We start from the raw sequence: 22,233 nt of genomic DNA, 5'->3' as shown, positions 1-22,233 counted from the left end.
ACATAGATGTGAACTTACATGCTATGTCTCTATAACTGGCTAGCATCTCTGTAGATTTTACATGATTTATAGATGTTTTTGATCTGTAGATGTTACATGACATCAGAACCACAAGTATTAATCTGAAGCAAAATGCAGTGAATAAAGGCCCAAGTCAATTTTGGATACAATTCAGTGTTTATAATGGAATCAGCAGGTTCCTGAACTGGTAACTAATGTTTTTATGGTTTGTTTTTTTTTTTTTTCCCCATAATTATTTGTTGCAGTGTCCACCACTGAGAAATTAGATGGGAGCATTCGGTACTAATTAAAACAGCATTACCTGAAGGAAAATGGACAGCAAGGGAATTTACTGTTACAAACACTCATTATAAAGGTTTTATATCCAATTTCCATGTTGTTCAGCAAACATCACATTCTCTGTGGAAGCTTGTCTGGCTTAGTAAGCCCAGGGAGGGCCATAGTGCCTACAGCAGAGATTCTCATGGTAGCAAGACTCTGACTTGGGCCAATACAGCATCCACAGCAGCATCTGTATGGTATACCCTTATCAAATAGGAAGAAATTAAAAATACATTGACACCAACACTGCAGAGTCTGCAAACACATGACAATTACAAATATCTAGTAACTATACCCCTAAAGTGTCTCCTGTTTTATAAAACTTATTCTATCTTTGGTTTGGTTTGAAGAATGGATTTGTTTAAAACTATAGAAGCTGCATTTAGTGTATTAAAGATTTGAACATCCAAGAAAGGAAAAACTAGTTGGTAAAACTAAGGACTCTGAATAAACTTCATTTAAACTTTTGAATATGCTATAGGGGAAAAGAAACATCTTTCTTTTCCATCTCTAGGCTCATAACTGAGGTCCTTATGAAAAACCGATTAAGAAGAGACAAGCCTACAAATTTATTTAATGTAAGTTTTACATAGGCCAGAAGCCTTCAGATATAGAGACCCAAAGAAATAGAGAAACCTATGTATTTTTATGCTTAGGTTTGAACAAAAGTGGACAGTTGTACAGAAGTGTGATTAAGCAAAGGGATACAATCCAATGGTAATAAAATCGGGGGGAGTCGCTTAACAAGACCTACTGTTCAGATTGTTTTTTATGTATTTGTGTCTTTATAGATAAGGATGTTCTTTCCTCTGGGCATAGGGACAGCACCTCTCGAGTGAGGGGCTCTTGACCTGATTCAGAGGAGGAGGGCAGGGGAAAGTCAAAGGGTGATCTTTCTACTTTTGCCGTTTGCTCAAATTCCAAGGTGCCATATTTGGGGATAGCATGTTTTGAACCCCATCAATATCTACATTTAGAGACCAAAATAAAGGTTATGACTATCAAAAGTTTATGTTCTGGTTACAAGAAAACAAAACCCTCTTTACTACTGTTCAGAGGGCTGGAATTCTTTTGGTGATGTGGAATCATATTGTAGAATTTCAGTCCCAGCCTGATCTTGTGTACAACTAGGTAAGGCTACATAATTAATCCCACTTCTGCTAAATTGCCATATTTCAGTCAGTTCCAAGTTACACCTTTTAATTCAGTTTAAAATTCTAACCTCATATTCAGTTGCTTCCATGTTCCTAGTCATACATTTCTGAATTTGCTTCCTCGCCACTTTTCCTGAATTCCATGTCTTTATCTCTTTTTCGATGACGTTAGAATAAATAATCTAAGTTGTTTTCCAATTCTGAGCTTCCATGACTGCAGAAGCTTATTTTCATTTTGCTATGCTTTGCTATGCAAGGTGATAGAAAAAAATCAAATAAGACTAAAGAATGAATGAGACATTTGATGTTTTCAGTGAAAATATGATATATATATATATAAATTTAAAATGACAGAGAAGTACATAAAAAGATAAGGATGAAACAGTAATTCAATTTCTTCAGCAATCTGGAAATCTACATATACTATCAAGTTTTGCATTTGTAAGAAAAGAGAAAAAATATAAAGCTGTTTTAAGTGATTATTTGCTTCTTAAAAATGTCCACTTTCTCTTAAAGAATCTGTACTGTTTGGAGGAAAGAAAATAATACAATGTGGGATATACTTGGGGAGTCCAGAGGTTATATTATCTGCAATATTAAATTGTCAGAGATCACAATGTCCCCTTTAAGCATTTGGGCTAATACCTACCAAGAATCAGTGTAGCTTGGGATTATTAGTATTTTTTTTTTTTTTTTTTTTTTTAGAAAATGTCTTCTGGGGAGGAACAAGGACATAAATTCAAAATTCCTCTAAATTTCTGCTCTAGTTTGGTGAAAATCAAAGAAACAAAACTCACAGACACCATTTTTAAAAAATGTAACAATTCACAGTGCAGGCAGCCTTCAAAAAACTACTCCTCCAGCAATGAAAAATGTAAATATAATGTTGCTACTTTTGAAAGCCTGTAACCAAAAGATGACTGAAGCAGGTCTCAACAGATAGGGGTTTATTTTGCCAAGGTTGAGGATGGGCCTGGGGAAAAAAATACAGCCATAGGAGCATCTGTGACTGAGTTTTTCCCAAAGAGGGTTTTAGGAAGCTAAGTATTTACAGGGGAAAGAACAAGCAGGAGGGAGAAAAGGGGAAAGAGGGTAGGCAGTGAAGCAGATCGTTACATTCCTATGAGGCTGTGATTAGCCCCAGTAAATCTACATTTTATGTGTGACAACAGGGAGTAAAGGAAAAAGTCAATTGTACGTTGTGTTAGTAAATCTACATTTTACATAAGATAAACTAAGCATGTGAAGAGGGTGCAACAGAAATGAGGCTATGCTACAAGGTTGTGAAATTACAGTTCTCTGTCTGGGAACTAAAGGAAAGCAGTTTTTTCATGGCTGACTTCCCAAGCTTTACCTTCCTTTTGGCATGGTGAATTTGGGGTCCTGAGATTATTTTTTCTTTCACAAGCCAAAAGTACAAGGCAAGCATCTAATTTACCATCCCAAAATGATAAAGGACTAAATACCTAAAGATAAATCTTACTAGCTTTTAAATATAAATTTCAAGATAAGAGCTGCAACTAGATTATGTTATCTAACCCTTAGCAAATTTTTCCTTGATAACTGGCCTTACCAAAGAGTTGACTGAGTCATATTCCCTGGAGACAAATACAAGATTTGTTCATTTCAGATGTAATTAAAAATGCTACCATATTTGTGCCTATTCCTTACACAATCACTATTTGGGGCTACAAGTACAAACATATTTACCAAATCATATATTTACTTTTTTGCTTCTGATACTTCTGATATTCTACTGCTACTCCCTTCAATCTGAAAATCTTAGTAAGAAAATCTACATATTGAACAAAGATGCATTTATTTCTTCCAAGGATTTTGAAACCTGTGAAAAACTGTGAAGTTTATATTAAGAAATTTCCTAAAAATGGTGAGGCAGCTTTTTACCGAGTGGCATTGTTTGACTCCATTTATCTTCAGGAACCAGAGTAGAGGAAACATATAGCATATAGAGGGTAAGGCAGAGTAGCAGCTTACCTTAGTAGCTATCAGAAATTTAGTTGGGTTTCCTTATAGAGATATTCTCCTCCAAGAAATGCTTCTGTAAAAAGTGTATGTATATATATGTGTGTGTGTGTGTGTGTGTAAACTGTGCATTTTAAAGTACAATTATTATTAGGCTCTATAGCTTTCAAAATATTATATTATAAAGAAAATGCAATCTTTTAACAGGAATTTTCCTTAAGAAACATGCGAGCGGCTCTGTTCTCCTAATTTGACTTGATTTGCAGATTTTTACTACCAGAGGGAAAGTCTAACTTCCAAGATTTGTAGTATATTCAGCATTAGGAAGTGTGGCCTCTTGGATAAAGGGAACCCATGTTTATTTTAGGGCCAGGATCTGATTTTCTTGAATAAACCAGAAATAGAATAAAAAATGAGTTGGACGATAAAATGTTTGCACACTTCTAATCCTTGAAACAAATTTTTGGTCTTGAATGTATAGAACACAATCTTAATACTTCAAATGGATTATGAAAAAGACAAAAATAATAATATTTACTGAGTGCATTTCATTGATGTTGACTCATATTAAGATGAGCTAATTAGCTACTAACCAATTGAGTAACACTGACCTACTTCATCATTATCAATTAGATTTTAGCCACCTGTCTAATAAGAAACTGTAATAAAAATATATTTTAATATTGATGGAACACTAAAAGTGGATAGACCATTGCAATTTCATTTTTCTTCTTTTTCTCATTTAATATTTGGTGGCTCACTAATGGATTCACATTGACATTTTTGAAGTAAGGTATCTGTTAAATAGGAACAAAAATGTACTATAATTTAAAATAATAAACTGGTTTAAATCAAATTGAACTGCCTAGTTCTAATATCAGCTGTGTCTCTAACTAGTTGTAGACCTTGAACAAGTCCTTAAACTTCTCTTTGCTTCAACTTCTGCTTATTTTTATGCTCCTTTTCAGCTACTGGAGAATCAAAGTAAGTAATTCTCTAGTCATCGTGGATTTTGACAGACCTATGTTAGAATTCAGGCTTTGACACTAATTAGCTGTGTGACCAAGCCTTCTATGGGTCTCACAGGCCAACCCTAGGATAATATGAGAGGAGACTGTGTAATGGTGTGAATAACAGAAGGTGGGTACTATTGAGGTCAATCGTGAGGACTGACCACCGTATCAGGCAGCTTGGCAGCATCTGTGGTACTTTAGTTTGACTTCAACAGAAATCTGTCGGGAAGAAATGAGATATACCTATTTAGAAATGCCCACGGTTTTTAAACAATGCTCTAGACAGTTCATTGATATGACAATTTCCTTTTTTAGAATTTCCCTGCAAGACTGGACTGTGCTGTCCAAAATTCACCATGTTAACGTTAACTTTATACACACAACAGACCGTTTTTATTTCCAAATAATTGGGTCATATCATTTAAATAGCCAATGTAGGATTTTTCTGTCTCTAAAATAAAAAACGTAACTAATTTCTCAAGTAAGCAACTTTATGGGGGTATACACCCCCATTATAAAAGATAAACAGAACAACTTATCCCTTTGACTTCATATTCAGCGCTAAGAATTTATATTGTTTTGACACTCATAACACCTTAATAGTTTTGATAGGTAAAGTAGGCCAGATTCTATGAAAGCAAACTTCCTATTTCACACAAGGCTGAAACGACCTTTGTAAACAATGGACGTCTTCTCTCCCTGTATAATTATTCATAGAAACTAAAGATACATGGGCAAGTAGTTAATATTGTGTCAGTACTGAAAAATTCAATTTATAAAAGAGATTCTTAAACTGGATTATATAAACCAACAGAGAGCCTTCTTAGGTAATTAAAAAATAAAATATTTAAACTTTTCCTGAATCAATATTATGGTATCAAAAACAAATAAATGATGTGCCACATAGCTGTATAAGGAGCCATGGCAACATAAATAGATCAACTCATAGTATGGAACAATTAGCCACCAAAGTAGCATGAATTTGTGTGTGAGAGAGAGAGTGAGAGATTTCAATCTTGAATATGCATCCTAGCACAACTTTTCCTTTGTTTTTCTTTTTCTTAAGTCAGGGTTTGGCTCTGTGAACCAGGATGAAGTGCAGAGCGAGAATCTTGCTTTGTTTCAGGAGCTGGTCTCAGATTCCTGGCCTCAAGAAACTCTCCTGTCTCAGCACTTTTTTTTTTTTTTTCTTTAAAGGGACAGGGTCTTGCAGTGTTGTCCAGGCTGGAGTGCTGTGGCACAATGTCAGCTCACTGCAACCTCCAGCTCAAGTGATTCTCCCACCTCAGCTTCATGAGTAGCTGGAACTATAGGCACGTGCCACCACACACAGCTAAGTTTTTAGTTTTATGTAGAGACGGGGGGCCTCACTATGTTGCCCAGGCTGGTCGTGAACTTCTGGGCTCAAACAACCTTCCCACTTGGCCTGTCAAAGTACTGCAATCATAGGCATGAGTCACAGCGCCTGGCCTGTTTTAAAAATAATGGTTGGATATAGGGTTGAGTTTTGAAATCGGAAATTAAATTGAGAAAGGCCATTTCCCAATATTTTTTTATGTAGATTTGATTACTTAATATATTCAAATAAATATCTTAATAAAGGCATGGCTAAACACTGAGGCATTCCCCTGCTTCAACCAATTCTCTCAACACTGTGATATTTGGCTCATCTTTTCTAATGGTTTATCAGTACACCTCTTTAAAAAGGAATTTCTTTTAGAAAATGCCTTACTTTCTTAATTTAGATAGGTACTTAACACCCTCAAGAAATGCATCAAACCTTTAAAATTTAGAGGAAAAATAATTACTACAAAAGTGCTCTGGGACTTAAACTATTACAACGAAACTGTTTTAGCTTATTCCCGCATAGTAAGCGATGTGTAGTAAGCTGCTTCATTTCCCGGCTCTACTATTATTATCCTCATTCCTCAAGGGTAGACTTAAGTGCCTTAGATTCTCAAATGAAAGGGAAAAAAAACCTAAGTCTGTATTCTGCTTCAAATAACTAGAAACAATTATAAGGCTTCTTTGACCAGATATAATTTTTGCCTTGGAGAGTAAAGCAAAGCCCCTTGCAACAGCCATTATTAATGACACTGATATAATTACTATTTGAAAAAAGGAAATCTGCCCAGAAAAATCAATTATAAACCACCAAATGTTCCTTGGACTTTTCAGAGAGATTCTACGCCTGTTGTCCCTCATGACCTCTCCATTAAGAGACTGGTTGGCTATATTCCTAATGGTTGCCTTCAATTATTTAGAGAGGACTTCTAAGCTTTTGTGTTTCATATTAAAATGGCCTGGAGAGCATTTCCTGATTGACTTACTTGCAGAACAGAGGGGTCACTCTGGGGAAAACAGAGTAACCGAGGTGGCTTGGCTCTACAAAGGTAACTCAGAGTCCCCTTCCGTTAGGGCAGTTCATCATATGCAAAAACATTGATTCTCATACAATGAAGCAAACAGTGTATGATGACTTCGCTTTCACTGAAAAATTACAGGAAAAAGAAACCCAAATAGTTGAAAGAGTCATTAGGAGTAGTTATCTGTAATCTCAAGCGAGCTTGATTTGTGCAGCTGCATTTATCATCTCTTTTGTTTTTAACTTATCACATTCTACTTCTCTTAACATTATTCTCAACATTAGTGGATGAATGTCCTATTATAATCATGCAATATTAATTACTCTCCAGTTGTAAGAGATGTATTGGTCTCTCATTCTGTCTTATCTATTCCTTTGACACCTTGAAGCTGATAAAATTTTTCTAAAAGATATAGTTGAAGGCAAAATTAGAAATGAAGACAAACTTTATAAAATGGCAGAGGATATCCTAGGCAAGATACATGTTGAGATGAGGATATGAATTTGTGAAAGGACAAAACAAACTCAAACTGGTCCTGGGTAATGGTCACAAACTTGACCATATATATCCTTTGATTTAAAAATACTACCAGTTTTTAACAGTCTGTATCAGAACAGCTTGTTAAAGCACTTGTCTTTGAAATCAGGCATGTGTTTGAAGCAAATCACAAAGTGGACATTTCAAATCACAGTTCATGTAGCGTGTCTGATTTCTATTCCTTTGATAAATTAAATGATCAGTAACAAAGTATCTGTAACACATTAAGCTCCCTGAAAAAAATTACTCCTATGAATTAAAACTCACAAAATGCCTGCATTCTGCATTCAGAAACATTGGTTGAATTTGTTGGTTGATTTAGTCAATTGTCTTTTAAAAAGCACTTGAATTTTTTTTTACTTGAGTTTTGCTTGAGAAAAAAAATCTAGTTTTCTAATTATGGAGTCATATAGTTTGTTGTCAAAATAAATGTGTCTCCATTTCACCTAATTGTCAGAATTTTTTGGACCAATTTTTAGCCCAAGTATTATAATCTGTGGCATACGAAAATCTAAAACACCTACTTCTTTTTGTCATTACAAATCTACACCTTGCCTTGTACTAATACTTTGTTTTAATATAGAAAAAAAAAGTAGAAAGAACAAAGACAGGGAAAGAAAGAGAAGAAACCAAAATGCGTTAAATACCCCTATGTGCCAGCTCCTGTGCTACATATTTTTGTGTCGGCCTGACAGCAGATCCAGAATGATTTCCTTCACACCCCTCTGTTTCCTAAAAATTAAATCCAAGACTTTTTTGCAATCTAAAGTTATATTAGAACTTAGAGTAAAATGAACTGCTATGATAAAAATCCTTTGTGGATAAAATTTTAAATAATTAAAGAGATGAAACATTTTCATTTTTGGATTAGGCACTAACCTATGATGGAGAGGTATTTAATATTAATAACTGTGACAAAATGAGAGGATAGGAGGATTCTAGGTAAAGGGAACACAAGTGTGAAAGCCCAAGGCAAGGAACTTGGCAAGTTGAAGGAAGAGACAGTGTACTGTGGCTTGAATATAGTGAGGAAGGAGAGATGAGGCTGAAACAGTGAGCAGAGGAAAGCAAAGCACACCATTTCTCTCTTCTTTCCCACATTTAACAAATATTTATTGCACATCTACATGTGTAATGTTTAGCACTACAGATTCACGTTAGGAATGATATTAAAATTTTTAAACAGTATCATGTATTTAAATATGCTTAAGATATAATTAACTCATTGAAAATTTATTTTCTTTCATGATTACAGAATATCTTTATATCTTTCATCAATATCGTTTTAACTTTCAGTTATTTTTCCCCAATCCATCATTCAGGAAGCAAATCTAGAAAAATTAACTATTTTATACATCTTACGCACTTCTTTCCCTTTTTTAAATGCTCAGATCAAGATAAGGCATTCACAAATGTCTTTAACATTTATAATCATAAAATAATACATTTGATTCATAAATTTTATTTCTCAAAATATTAGTTTGGAATGAATCCAATACAAAATATAACACTTTTCAAAAGTTAAAATATTCCAGTCAGCGTATGTCCTTGATGAAATATATTATTTAAAATAATTATAGTCCTGGTATGTCTTTCATTTCATTTAACCATATATGTCTTTTGCTAAGTAAATATTTTGCAGGGACAAAAGAGAATTGCAAGTGACTGTACACCTTTCTCTGACCATGTTTGTCTCTCCCTGTTGGGTTGTAAGTCATTTTGGGAATATGATGTATCTTTGGCCTCCTTGGAGAAAAGCACTTTTCCTGACACAGTGTAATCATTCAATAAAAATTAGGGAATGAGTGATTGTATGAATGAATGATTTCTTACTCCTGAACTCCTACTTTTTCTTTTTTCAATGGGAAAAAAGTGCTGTGTCCAATAGTCTAACTAGAAAGTGATTTATTGGCTTACACAATAATGCCAGAGTAGGCATTTTGAAAGGCTCTTTCTTTACAAAGTAGGTAGGTAAGTAAAGCAAACTCTTGATGGTAATTTTGTTCTTACAAAAGTTAAGGGAGAATTTCAAGGATTTGCCTCCTCTTCTCTTGTCAGAAAAAAAAAAAAAAATCTGAGCTTGGAGGAGAAAGATGGCTGTCAGTCTGATGTAGTGAGTTTTCTCTCAGAGCAAATTTCAAAGTGCTCTGAGAACACTGTTGTCAGGATCAGAGTGTTGGACCACCAGCTCGGAGGGAGAATTGATTCTGAGTCTTTGGTGCTGAGCCAAGGTGCTGAAGGAAAACTGAAGTAGTACCATTCCAGCAGCATGCATTGGTTTCTTACAGACATAGAAGTAAATCCTATCTAGAGAAAAGTTTTCAAAATATAAGACACAGACACCACAGATTATGATCAGGCAATAATATCACAATCAAAGACCACCAATTACAGGAAAAAAACAAAACATGAGTGAATGAGGAGAAACAATCTGCAACAGATTTAGAATCCCAAGGACTTGTGATGCATTAAAGAATCGTACAGAAAACAACTACGTTTGAAATGTTTAAAAACTAATAAATGCAATAAAGATATTGAGAAAAAGATAAGAATAAGCAGATTGGGGGAAATTAAACTTATAAAATTATATATATAATTATAATTTAAAAATAGATACATAGTCATGCATCACATATATTAATATTGATCAGTATATATTAATAAAATGATACCAATAATTACTAATAAAAACATATAAAAAATCTAACAATCCTGGACTACATTCTAAGAAAGAGAAAACAAAGAACGGAGAGCATACAATACTTATATAAATAATGGTTGTGAATTTTCTAGAAGCAATGAATCCACAAAGTATAACATGTTCAAAATAGGAAAAAAAAACACATATCTAGAAACTTTATTAAGACTGCATAGTATAAAGGGGATACAGAAAGGGAACATTTTAAAAATTAGGCATATAGAAGAAATCACTGACAAAAAACATGAAAACCAGACTTAAAGCAAGTGTCTTACCACAACAGAAAGTAAACAATTGAAAATAGTACCGTCACATTTTTTGGAAAGGAAACATTTGTCAACCCACAATGATATATGCTAAACTATTTTTTCAAGAATAAGGAGAAAATATCGGTGTTTAGGGAGATAAACAAAAAGAGTTTGTCACTCAAAGACCTACCATAAAGAAATGAGCATAAGAAGGAAAATGGTTCCAAAATGATAGTATAAGAAGCGAGATGTGAATAAATAAAATAGTAATCATGTACATAAATCTGAAAAAATACCTATATAAAATAATATCTTTCAAAAGAAATAACTCAAATACAAGATAAAATAGCATGCCTAAGTCAAAGAATAAATTGTAAAGGAAATTCAAGTACTTCTAGTTGAGTGATAATGAAAATATTACATAGCAGAGAGTGTGGCATCCAGTATATGCAGGTAATAAATGAATGAGTATAACAGATGTTCTTATTGGAAAACAATAAAGTCAAAAAATTAATGAACTAAGTATCTTACTTAAGAATTTAACAGGACCAGGCGCTGTGGCTCACGCCTGTAATCCCAGCACTTTGGCAAGCCGAGGCGGGCGGATCACCTGAGGTCAGGAGTTTGACACCTGCCTGACCAATATGGAGAAACCCCATCTCTACTGAAAATACAAAATTGTGGGGCATGGTGGCACATACCTGTAATCCCAGCTACTTTGGAGACTGAGGCAGGAGAATCACTTGAACCCAGGTGGTGGAGGTTGCAGTCAGCTGAGATTCCACCTTTGCACTCCAGCCTGGGCAACAAGAGCAAAACTCCATCACCAAAAAAAAAAAAAATTAACGGAAGGGGCCAGGCATGTTGGCTCACGTCTGTAATCCCAGCACTTTGGGAGGCCGAGGTGAGTGGATCATGTGAGGCCAGGAGTTCAAGACCAGCCTGGCCTACACGGTGAAACCCCTTCTCTATTAAAAATACAAAAATCAGCCTGGTGTGGTGGTGCACACCTGTAATCCCAGCTACTCGGAAGTCCGAAACAGGAGAATTGCTTGAACCCAGGAGGCGGAGGTTGCAGTGAGGTGAGATCTTGCCACTACAATCCAGCCTGGGTGACAGAGTGAGACTCCCTCTCACACACACACACACACACATAAAATAAAATAAAATAATTTAACAGAAGGAATAAAGAACAGTAAATCCAAGGAAAGTAGGAGGAAAGAAATCATTGCCACAAGAGCAAAAGTGGAAAAAAAAAGCAAAGACAAAATAGAGAAAATCAACAAAACCAAAAATTGAAAAAAACTGATTGATTACATAAATCTTTAGAAAGACTGATCAAAATTTAGCTTTAAATTCAAGAAAGAAGACACTTAGATGATTAAAGTAGTTCAGGTTTCTAAAGGCTGAGAAACTTGGAAGCAGTTAGAAATCAATACATGAAATAACCAAAATGGAGACAAGAAACTTCTATGTAGATTACAGTAAAAACTGGGTTGTATTACCAAAAAAACCTGATTTTTAGAATATAGATGAAAAGGAAAGGAAAAGCCTTCTGGAAAATGTCTTTTTTGTTAACTTTACGTGCATTTTTCATGGGTCAATTGGTCAACACTGAATATTAAGTTTGTTAATCATTTGTTTATTTGTGTATTCATTCATTGTGTGTGATAGATCTATGTGCCAATCTGGGTATTCCAAATATTCATAAATCTCTCATATATCATACTTCAAGTGATGATAATGTCACTCGTTCTCTGTGAACCCTTTGATACATCATTCCATTCAATAAACTGTTTATCCTTTGATTCTTAAAAAAAGATAAAAATTAATCAAAATAAAAGAAGCAAGAAACTAAAAACTAGGAAGAATAATGTAGATATAGTAACAAATATTGTAGAGATTGGAAATATAATGAATTTTCCAAGATAAAATTTATGTAAATTACATGTGAAAACTTAAACTAGAAAAATATATTATTTCATACACATAGTATTTACTAAATATGACTAAAAAGGAAATAGAAAACATGTATAATTACTTCACTACTAAATAATTGGAATCAGTGGATAAAAATTGTTCCAAACACTAAAAGCATCTGGCTTAGATGGTTTTTAAGTCATTTTTTTCCCCAATTTTCAAGAAACCCATCATTTCAAACATATGCAAGCTTTTCCTAAGAAAGGGCAAAAAAGGAATTTTCTGAAGTGTGTTCCTTAAGGCCAAAATAACCTCTCTTAAAGAGGGCAGTAGGAAAAATAATAACTACAGGTAAATCTTACTCAGAAGCATAGGTACAAAATCCTAAATTAAATGTTAACCAACCAAACCAGCTGAGTATAGAAAAAAAGACAAAGAGACAAAATAATAATACTAATAATAATAATGACCAAATCTGGATTTATTTCAGGAATGCATGAGTGTTTTAACAGTAGATAATTTATTAGTGTAACTTAACATTCAGCAGATAAAAGGAAAAGGTCCATATAATCACCTTAATAGATGCAGAAAAGACATTTGATATATGCCACCTATTCTTGGGTATTATTTTCAGAAATCTAGTAATATGAGATAACTTCTTTAACATAATTCAGATCAAGCAAACAGCCTTCTTAGTAAGGAAATATTACACTACTTCTCCCAAAACAAGAACTACATAAAATGTCTATTATCATAGTTTTTACTAAATATTAGAGGATCTCGCCATTTCAATGGGATAAAAATAAAATAAAATAAAAGCACATATGTTGTTTAAAAAAAAAAAACAACACATTATTCCAGATGATACGACTCTTCACATAAAATTTTTTCCTGAATGTGCATTCAGATTTAAAAAGATTATAGTAAGGTGTCTGGCTCTGCAAATTTAAATTCATTTCTATATACTAGCAGCAAAAGAAAACACATTTTAAAGAAGTTAAATTTACAGTAGCCACTTAATCTGTAAAGTATTTGAGAATAAATCTAAAATAATTTTCAGTATATACAAAACAATAATAAAACTTTATAGAAAAACATTAGAAACACTCAAACACACTCCACATTTGTAAATAAGAAAAGCTTATCAAAGAAAGATCAGTTTACCCCAAATGATGTGCAGCCCTAATGTCTAATAAAAATTCTAGCAGATCTCTTTGTGGAAATTGAAAACTGATTTTAAACTTGATGAGGAAATGAAAAATAGGGGGCCATGAATAACCAGGATACTTTTGATAGAAAATAAGTTGAAGTTACATGCCTTGGCGGAATTTAGAGTTACTCTAAAGTGTAGTGCGTAACATTGCTGCACAGTGAGACAGCAAGACCAATGTATCATAACAGAATGTTCAGAAACAGACTTGCACATGTGTGGACCTTGAACCTATGGCAGAAGTGGCATTGCAAATCATTAAAAATGTATGGCCTATTCATTAGGTAATAGGTACTGGGTAATCTATATTGGTTAAAAAAAAAAAAAAGAAACTAGATTCCCACCTCATATCATTCACAAATTTAAATCCAAGTGTTCTAAGGATGAAATTTGATGGAAAGAACTTTAAAATTTTTGGAAGGAAAATAGAGAATCTTCTTTCTCCTTGCAAGGAAAAGATTTCACAAATGAAATGCATGTTCTTACCTTAAAAAGAAAAATTGATAATTTTCATTATAGTCATTTTTGAGAGAATACTGTCTCTCAAAAAACTTTATTAAGACTGTCAAAAGACAAGACAAACTGGGAGAAGATATTTGCCATGCATACAATTAGTAAATGAGTAGCATCCAAAATACATAAAGAAATCCTGTAAAACTATTAGAAAAGAACAACAAGCCAATCAAAAACCTATGTAAGATCTGTATGTCAACCTATTAAGAAAATATGCTCAACTTCATTAGTAATAGGGAAACTGCAATTCAACAAGAATACTTAAGTATCAAAATGTATATACCTCCAACACTGAAGTACCCAGATTCATAAAACAAGTTCTTAGAGACCTGAAGAGACTTAGATAATCATATAATAGTGGGAGATTTCAGTGTTAGACTGATCATTGAGGCAGAAAACTTGCAAAGATACTCGATCAGCACTTGACAAAATGGGCCTAACAGATATCTACAGAGCATCCACTGAACAACAGACTATACATTATTCTCAGCTGTACATAGCACATACTCTAAAGTCGACTAGAAGTTCAGCCATAAAGCAATTCTCAACAAATTACAAAATCAAAAAAGAAAACTCAGTCGTATATTCCTGATGAACATAGATGCAAAATTCCACAACAAAACATTAGCAAAGCAAATCAAGTGCCATGTCAAATAGCTAATCCACCATGATCCATTAGGCTTTATGCATGAGAAAGCAAGGTTGGTTCAACATACACAAATCAATGTGATTCAGTAAATAAAACTAAAAACAAAAACCACATGATCATTTCAGTAGGTGCAGAAAAGGCTTTCAGTAAAATTCAACATCACTTCAACTTAAAAACACTGAACAAACAAGGCACTGAAGGAACATACCTGAAAATAATAAATGTCATCTATGACAAAACCACAGTCAACATCATAGTGAATGGGCAAAAGCTGGAAGCATTTCCCTTGAGAACTGGAACAAGACAAGGATGCCCACTCTGACCATGCCTATCCAAAATAGTACTGGAAGTAGTAGCTAGAGTAATCAGGCAAGAGAAAGAAATAAAATGCATTAAAATAAAAGGAGAGGAAGAAAAACTATCTCTCTTCACAAATGATATGATTTTATAGCCAGAAAACCCCATAATCTTTGCCCAAAAGCTCCTAGATCTGATAAAAAAAAATTTCAACAGGTTTCAGTATACAAACTCAATGTGCAAAAATTGGTAGCATTTCTATACATGAACATTGTCCAAGATGAGAGTCAAATCAAGAATATAATTCCATTCACAATAGCCACTGAAAGAATAAAATACCTAAGAATACATCTAACCAGGGAGGTGAAAGATCTCTACAATGATAAATATAAAATGCTGCTCAAAAAAATCACAGACAACACATACAAATGGAAAAACTATTCATGTACATGGATAGGAAGAATTCTTATTATTAAAATTGCTGTACTACCCAAAACAATCTACCTATTCAATGCTATTCCTATCAATCTACCTATGACTTTTTTATGGAATTAGAAAAAACCTTTCTAAAATTCATATGGAACCAAAAAAGAGACCAAATAGTCATAGCTATTCTAATCCTAAGAAAAAAGAACAAAGCTGGAGGCATCACATTACCCTACTTCAAACTATACTACAAGGCTACAATAACCAAAACAGCATGGTACAGAAACAGTTATCTAGACTAATGCAACAGGTTAGAGAACCCAGAAATAAAGCCTCACACCTATGGCCATCTGAGCTTCAACAAAGTCAACAAAAACAAGTGATGGAGAAAGGACTCCCTATTCAATCAATGATGCAGGAATAACTGGTTGGTCATATGCAGAAGATTGAAACTGGACCCCCTCTGTATTAGTCTCTTCTCAGGCTGCTAATAAACACATGTTCGAGACTGGGTAATTTATAAAGGAAAGAGGTTTAATGGACTCACAGTTCCACATGGCTGGTGAGGCCTCACAATCATGGTGGAAGGAGAATGAGGAGCAAAGTTATGTCTTACATGGCAGCAGGCAAGAGCAAGTTTGTGCACAGGAACTCCCATTTATAAAACCATCAGATCTCCTGAGACTTATTCAGTACCATGAGAACAGTATGGTGAAACGGTCCCCATGATTAGATTATCTCCACCTGGCTCTGTCTTTGACACATGGGAATTATTACACGTTAAGGTGAGATTTTGGTGGGGACACAGCCAAACCATATCTTTTCACCCCTGGCCATTCCCAAATTTTGTATCCTCACATGTCAAAACCAATCATGCCTTCCCTAGAGTCCCCCAAATCTTAACTCATTTTAGCATTAACTCAAACGATCACAGTCCAAAGTCTCAGCTGAGACAAGGCAAGTTTCTTCCGCCTATGAGCATGAAAATCAAAAGCAAATTAGTGGCCAGGCTTGGTGGTCATGCCTGTAATCCCAGCATTTTGGATGGCCAAGGCGGGCAGATTACCTGAGGTCAGGAGTTCAAGACCAGCCTGGCCAACATGGTGAAAACCCATCTCTACTAAAAATGCAAAAAAATTAGCCAGGCATGGTGATGGGCACCTGTAATCCCACCTACTTGGGAAGCTGAGGCAGGAGAATCACTTGAACCCAGCAGGCAGAGGTTGCAGTGAGCTGAGATCACGCCATTGCACTCCAGCTTGGGCAACAAGAATGAAACTCTGTCTCAAACAAAAAAAAAAAAAAAAAGGAAGTTAGTTACTTCTTGGATACAATGGGAGTACAGGTGTTGGGTAAATACACCTGTTCCAAATGGGAGAAATTGGCCCAAATGAAGAGGCTACAGGCCAATGCAAGTCCAAAATCGAACAAGGCAGTAATTAAATCTTAAAGCTCTCAAAGAATCTCCTTTGACTCCATGTCTCATATCCAGGTTATACCAATGCAAGAGGTGGGCTCCCATAGCCTTATTCAGCCCTGCCCCTGTGGCTTTGCAGGGTACAGCCCCCTCCTGGCTGCTATCCCAGGCTGGCGTTGAGTGCGTGTGACTTTTCCAGGTGCACGATGCAAGCTGTCCATGGATCTGCCATCTGGGGTCTGGAGGACAGTGGCCCTCTTCTCACAGCTCCACTAAGCAGTGCCCCAGCGAGGACTCTGTGTGGGGCCTCCCACCCCACATTTCCCTTCCACATTGCCCTAGCAGAGGTTATTCATGAAGGCTTCATCCCTGCAGCACAGCTCTGCCTGGACATCTAGGTGTTTCCACATATCCTCTGAAATATAGGCAGAGGCTCCCAAACCTCAATTCTTGACATCTGTGCAGCTGCAGGCTCAACACTATGTGGAAGCTACCAAGGCTTGGGGCTTGCACCCCCCAAAGCCACAACCCGAGCTTGTACATTGGTCCCTTTTAGCCATGGCTGGAGTGGCTGGGATACAGGGCACCAAGTCCCTAGGTTGCGCACAGCAGAGGGGCCCTGGGCCCAGCCATGAAAATGTATTTTTCTCCTAGGCCTCTGGGCCTGTGATGAGAGGGACTGCTGGGAAGGTCTCTGACATGGCCTGGAGACATTTTCCCCATTGTCTTGGTGATTAACATTGGGCTGTTCATTACTTATGCAAATTTCTGCAGGAGGCTTGATTTTCTTCCCAGAAAATTGTCTTTTCTTTTCTATTGCATTGTCAGGCTGCAACTTTTCCAAACTTTTATGCTCTGCTTCCTCTTGAACACTTTGCTGCTTAGAAATTTTTTCCACCAGACACTCTAAATCATCTCTCTCAAGTTCAGAGCTCCACAGATCTTTAGGACAGGGACAAAATGCCTCCCGTTTATTTGTAGAGCAAGAGTGACTTTTTCTCCAGTTTCCAACAAGTTCCTCATCTCCATCTGAGACCACCTCAGTCTGGACTTTATTGTCCATATCACCATACGTTTTGATCAAAGCCATTCAACATGCCGCTAGGAAGTTCCAAACTTTCCCACATCTTCCTGTCTTCTGAGCCCTCTAAACTTTCCAACCTCTGCCTGTCACCCCGTTCCAAGGTTGCTTCCACATTTTCGGGTATCTTTATACCAGCACCCCACTACCCTGTACCCATTTACTGTATTTGTCTGTTCACATGCTGCTAATAAAGACATACCCAAGACTGAGTAACTTATAAAGGAAACTCATTAACTCACAGTTCCATATATCTGGGGAGGCCTCACAGTCATGGTGGAAAGCAGAGGAGAACCAAATGCATGTCTTACACAGCAGCAGGCAAGAGCAAGCTTGTGCAGGGGAACTCCCATTTATGTAACCATCAAATCTCATGAGACGAATTCACTACCTCAAGAACAGTATGGGGGAAAACCACCCCCATGATTCAGTTATCTCCACCTGGCCCTGTCATTGGCATGTGAGGACTATTACAATTCAAGGTGAGATTTGGGTGGGGACACAGCCAAACCATGTTGCCTTCCTTATACCATACACAAAAATCAACTCAAGATGAATGAAAGTCTTAAATATAAAACCTAAAACTACAACATTCCTAGAAGAAAACCTAGGAAATACCATTCTGGACATACACCCTTGCAAAGATTTTATGAGGAAGCCTCCAATAGCAATTGCAACAAAAACATCGTCAAGTAGAACATAATTAAACTAAAGAGCTCCTGCCAAGCAAAAGAAACTATCAACAGAGTAACTAGACAACCTACAGAATGGGAGAATAGATTTGCAAACCATGCATCCAATGAAGTTCTAATATCTAGAATCTATAAGGAACTTACACAAATTAACAGGCAAACAGCAACCTCATTAAAAAATGAACAAAGGACATAAACAGATACTTCTTAAAAGAAGACATACATATGGCCAAAAATTATATAAAATAAGTCAACATCACTAATCTTTGGGAGAAATGTAAATCAAAACTACAATGAGATACGATCTCACACTAGTCAGAATGGTTATTATTAAAAAGACAAAAAATAACAGATAGTGAGGTGGCAGAGAAAAAGGAACACTTATGCACTGTTGGGGGGAGTGTAATTAAATTAGTTAAACCTGTGGAAAGCAGTGTGGCAATTCCTCAAAGAGCTAAAAACAACTACCATTTGACCCAGCAATCCTATTATTGGGTATACACCCAAAGGAATATAAATCATTCTGTTATAAAGACACATGCATGCTTATGTTCACTGCAGAACCATTCACAATAGCAAAGACATAGAATCAATCTAAATGATCATTAATGGTAGAGTCAGTAAAAAATTATCATACATATACACCATGGAATATCATGGAATACCATGCAGCCATAAAAAAGAATGAGATCATGTCCTTCCCAGGAACATGGTTGCAACTGGAGGCCATCATCCTTCGCAAACTAATGCAGGAACAGAAAAGCAAATATTGCATGTTCTGACTTATAAGTGGGAGATAAATCGTGAGAACACATGGACACATAGAGAGGAATAACAAACACTGGGGCCTAATGGAGGGTGGAGAGTGGGAGGAGGAAGAGGGCCAGGAAAAGTAACTAATGGGTACTAGGCTTAATACCTCAGTGATTAAATAATCTGTACAACGAACCCCATGACACAGGTTTACCTGTGTAACAAAACTGCATATGTACTCTTAAAGTAAAATTAAAAAAAAACAAAAAAACCCCAGAAAATCAGAAAATGTGGTACAAATACACCATGGAATATGATGCAGCCATAAACAATAAAACCGTGTCCTTTGCTGCAACAAGGATGGAACTCAAGGGCATTATCTAAGCCAATTAATACAGGAGGAGAAAACCAAATACTGCATGTTCTCACTTACAGGTTGTAGTTAAATGTTCAGTGTGCAAGACACAAGGAAGGGAACAATAGACACTGGGGCCTACTTGAGGGTTGAGGGTAGGAGGAGGGTGCTATCTATGGGGTACTATGCTTATTACCTGGGTGATAAAATAATCTGCACCCCAAATCCCTACAACACACAATTTAACTATGTAACAAACATGCACATGTATCTCCTGAACCTAAAATAAAAATCAGAAAGAAAAAAAAATATGAATAGTGTATATTAGTGAAATGAATGAACAGTTGCTATCGCCCCAAAATGGTAAGCTTTAGAAATATAATTTAGTCCCAGAAGACTACATATAATATAAAAATATTTGTAGAAACCTCAAAAACATATGAAACTAAGCAATATATTTTTTGTATACCTTTAAAGCTGTGATAACTCTTATTTTTATAAGTAAGGAAATGGTAACCGCAAAATTCATGATAGTGAATATCTTTGAAAGAGGGAGGAGACTGGATAGAGAAGAAACACAGAAGTACAAGTTAAGGAAACTATTAAATTACTATATTAATGTACAATATTGCTTATGATGTTTCAGAATTTATATCACTTTAGTATATTTTAAACTATTATTTCATGAAGCTTATATCATAGATCTAGTCTTACTAGATGTTTTACCACTATAGTTACATGGTCAAATTGATTTGGAAAATGTAGAATATATTTTTATTTCTAGTGTTTCACAGATCACATGGGCATATTAAATGCTCAGAGAAAACCTGAACTACGTAACCTACATATTTTATTTAACCCGGTGTTTTCCAAATACGTTTTCCCTCAGTGGCAATGAGGAGAGGGTTCTCCCTTTGGGAGAAAGAATGGGCTACAAGGAGGGTCTCCAGCTACCACACCTTCAAGGATTCACCTGAGGGTTCATCTGAAAGCCCTCATTCTCCCTGAGACCTGGGTACTAGAACCAGACCTTTCTTGCTAAATACAGAATTGCTCAAAACAGCAGTCTCCTCTTGGGGCTTCTAAATGCCTGGCCAAGACTTTCTCAGGCTTGCAGTGCCGTCAGAGACCCAGTCCTCCTCCTTTAATTCTCTCTTCTCACAGGCATCGGACCTGTATTATGGTCTGAAAGAGCTTTCTTGCCTCCTCTGGATTCCTCACCCCTTTGACTTGCACAGGTGTTTCTTTCCATAAATACCTTCTCTTTCAACATCGTTTTAGAGTCTGCTCCCAAGAAAACCCAAACTTAACAACCATGATTTTTTCCCCCCATAACAACACATAATTCTTGGTAAGAGTGTTCCATGGAAACCCTTTGGGAAATGATTTAAGCCAAACCTTTTCTGTTTCCAAACTTGATTGCTGGCAAGTGAGGAAATTATAGAAACATAAATGTGGGTTTTAGTTCATTCATACTTTTATAGTAGGAAAATATCAGTTTTAAATTATGCATGTATCTTTTTTTCCTTTGAATCCTTTGTTCCTTTCCTTCAAAAGGAGGATTATGGAAAATTAATCCCCAGTGGCAAAGTAAATCCCTTAAATTTCTGTTACCAAATAATCTTGCCATTCTGATGTGTGGTGGTGTTTATTTCACTGAAGTATGAATTGGAAGCAAGTACTCTAAGGAAGAAAAAATGTAACAGTAAATATATTTTGTTCTTTTTAAAATTAATTTTTAAATATCACATAGTTTTATTTCTTATCTCTTCTTAATTGGTTTTTATAAGGACCTCAGCCATGAGCCTAGAGATAGAAAAGAAAGATGTTTCTTTTCCCCTATAGCATATTCAGAAGTTTAAATGAAGTTTATTCAGAGTCCTTAGTTTTATCAACTAGTTTTTCCTTTCTTGGATGTTCAAATCTTTAATACACTAAATGCAGCTTCTATAATTTTAAACAAATCCATTCTTCAAACCAAGGATAGAGTAAGTTTTGTAAAACAGGAGACACTTTAGGGGTATAGTTACTAGATATTTGTAATTGTCATGTGTTTGCAGACTCTGCAGTGTTGGTGTCAATGTATTTTTAATTTCTTCCTATTTGATAAGGGTATACCATACAGATGCTGCTGTGGATGCTGTATTGGCCCAAGTCAGAGTCTTGCTACCATGAGAATCTCTGCTGTAGGCACTATGGCCCTCCTTGGGCTTACTAAGCCAGATAAGCTTCCACAGAGAATGTGATATTTGCTGAATAACATGGAAATTGGATAGAAAACCTTTATTTCTTTTTAAAATTAATTTTAAAATATCACATAGTTTTATTTCTAAATCAAAGAATGAATAACATTCATATTCAAACTGATGAAAAAATTGACACAGTAGGTATATCACATTGGGCATTACTAAATATCCTATGCCTCATGAATAACTTATAATCAGTAACATTTTTGACACCCTCATTCTTTGTAAATTTCAAAGAATATTTGAAGTGATTTAATGAATATGGCAACTATGGAAGAAAATAGGTTCAACAAACTAATAAAATGAAAGTTTCTGATTTTGAATTAAATACCT

The 22,233-nt window shown here is 35.5% G+C and overlaps 1 protein-coding gene across 7 annotated transcripts in view; it reads left to right on the top strand.

The window, feature by feature from the left end:
• EPHA6 (EPH receptor A6) overlaps nt 1-22,233 on the top strand; it is a 930,448-nt gene that overhangs the window by 597,907 nt on the left and 310,308 nt on the right. The window lies entirely within an intron of this gene.

This window comes from Macaca fascicularis, chromosome 2 (assembly GCF_037993035.2).
Source record: "Macaca fascicularis isolate 582-1 chromosome 2, T2T-MFA8v1.1".
NCBI classification, from domain to species: domain Eukaryota; kingdom Metazoa; phylum Chordata; class Mammalia; order Primates; family Cercopithecidae; genus Macaca; species Macaca fascicularis.
This window is presented reverse-complemented; position numbering and strand designations above follow the sequence as displayed.